Source organism: Saimiri boliviensis, chromosome 1 (assembly GCF_048565385.1).
Source record: "Saimiri boliviensis isolate mSaiBol1 chromosome 1, mSaiBol1.pri, whole genome shotgun sequence".
Lineage (NCBI taxonomy): Eukaryota > Metazoa > Chordata > Mammalia > Primates > Cebidae > Saimiri > Saimiri boliviensis.
Genome location: NC_133449.1, coordinates 175,759,123 through 175,761,508, shown reverse-complemented (window position 1 = coordinate 175,761,508; position 2,386 = coordinate 175,759,123). Strand labels below are relative to the sequence as shown.

Below are 2,386 nucleotides of genomic sequence, written 5' to 3'. Positions count from 1 at the left end.
TTTACTATGGAACCGTTCACGAATTTGCGTGTCATCTTTGTGCAGGAGCCAGGCTAATCTTCCCTGTATCGTTCCAATTTTAGTGTATGTGCTGTTCAAGTGAGCACAAAGGTATTCAGCTTTAAACAAGACTGTTCTTTTCTTTCCTTTTCTTTTTTTTTTTTTTTTTTTTCTTTTTGAGACAGAGTCTCCCTCTGTCACCCAGGCTGGAGTGAAATGGTGCTATCTCGGCTCACTGCAACCTCTGCCTGCCGGGTTCAAGCGATTCTCCTGCCTCAGCCTCCTGCGTAGCTGGGATTACAGGTGCCTGCCACCAGGTCTGGCTAATTTTTTTTTTTTTTTTTTTAGTAGAAACAGGGTTTCACCTGTTGGTCAGGCTAGTCTTGCACTCCTGACCTCACATAATCCGCCCGCCTCGGCCTCCCAAAGTGCTGGGATTGCAGGGGGTGAGCCACTGTGTCCAGCACCAATGTTCGTTTCTAATGGATTAGCGTTGCTTTCTTTAAATGCTTCAAGAGCTGTTTGGGGACTCTCAGCAAAACCTATCAGTTGCTCTGCTGGATTTCCTCCTCTTTCTGCTCCGGCCTCATTCACTCCATGCGCTTTCCCTTGACGAAACCCCCGCCAGAAAAGCTTCTACCCACCTCTCAATTTCACCCAGCTAACTCCTACACACTCTTCAGGTCTTCCACTCATCAAGGCCTTCCTCCCAGATTTGGTTAAGTCCTCTGTTACAGATTTTGAGATGGATCTGGGTGTGGTGGCTCATGTGTACACTCAGGGGCCTGCTTGGCCCTCCCCACCAACTATGGAAATAAAGGAAAATTTCGAGTTCCTTCAGGGGAAATTCTCCACACCTAGCTAGCTTTGAGGAACTTGATAAGCAAGAAGGTAATAGTAGTTCAAAACAATAGCCTAAGAAGTTTGAGTCCTAAGATGTTTGGTTGTTTATAAAAACTAAAGATGCCAGCTGCTGTGGCTCATGGTCGTAATCCCAACACTTTGGAAGGCCCAGGCGGGCGGATCTCAAGGTCAAGAGATGGAGACCATCCTGGGCAACATGGTGAAGCCCTGTCTCTTCTAAAAATACAAAAATTAGCTGGACGTGGTGGCGCACGCCTCTATTCCCAGCTACTCGGGAGGCTGAGGCAGGAGAGTCCCTTGAACCTGAGAGGCGGAGGTTTCCGTGAGCCAAGATCCCACCATTGCACTCCAGCCTGGGCAACAAGAGCAAAACTCCATCTCTAGGCTACAATCTTAGTGGTCTGTAGTACAAAAAAAAAAAAAAAGAAAGAAAGAAAGAAAGAAATTCCATCTCAAAAAAATAGAGAAAAATAAAAACTAAAGATAAAATATTTTTTCTCCCAAAACCCCCTAAAGATAACATCTTAACATGTGTCCCTGAGTTGTTTTTCAGAAACCCAGACCCGCATCAAATGAATACACTGGATCTGGGTGTGGTGGCTCATGCCTTTACACTTTGAGAGACTGAGGCAGGAGGATCCCTTGAGCCCAGGAGTTCAAACCAGCCCAGGCGATATAGTGAGAGCTCATCTCCATTAAAAAATTTAAAAATTTGGGCCGGGTGCAGTGGCTCAAGCCTGTAATCCTAGCACTTTGGGAGGCCGAGGTGGGTGGATCACCTGAGGTCAGGAGTTCAAGACCAGCCTGGCCATCATGGTGAAACCTCATCTTAAACAAACAAACAAAAATTTAGCTGGGCCGGGCGTGGTGGCTCAAGCCTGTAATCCCAGCACTTTGGGAGGCTGAGGCGGGTGGATCACGAGGTCAAGAGATCGAGACCATCCTGGTCAACATGGTGAAACCCCGTCTCTACTAAAAATACAAAAAATTAGCTGGGCATGGTGGCACGTGCCTGTAATCCCAGCTACTCAGGAGGCTGAGGCAGGAGAATTGCCTGAACCCAGGAGGCGGAGGTTGCGGTGAGCCGAGATCACGCCATTGCACTCCAGCCTGGGTAACAAGAGCAAAACTCTGTCTCAAAAAAAAAAAAAAAAAAAAAAAAAAAAAAAAAAAAAAAAAATTTAGCTGGGCATGGTTGTGTGCCTGTAATCCCAGCTACTTGTGAGGCTGAGGTGGCAGGATTGCTTAAATCTGGGAGATCCAGGCTGCAGTGAGCTATGATCCCACCACTGCAAGAGTGAAACCTTGTCTCCCCAACCCCCCCAAAAAAGATATTCCACATTTTTTTTTTTTTTTTTTTTTTGAGACGGAGTTTCGCTCTTGTTACCCAGGCTGGAGTGCAATGGCACGATCTCGGCTCACCGCAACCTCCGCCTCCTGGGCTCAGGCAATTCTCCTTCCTCAGCCTCCTAAGTAGCTGGGATTACAGGCACGCGCCACCACGCCCAGCTAGTTTTTTGTA

The 2,386-nt window shown here is 47.2% G+C and overlaps 1 non-coding gene across 1 annotated transcript; it reads right to left on the bottom strand.

Moving 5' to 3' along the window:
- LOC120365662 (U6 spliceosomal RNA) lies at positions 1-107 on the bottom strand. The gene has a single exon (XR_005580550.1). It is a non-coding gene; the product is annotated as a U6 spliceosomal RNA (small nuclear RNA).
- Positions 108-2,386: the final 2,279 nt, after the last annotated feature.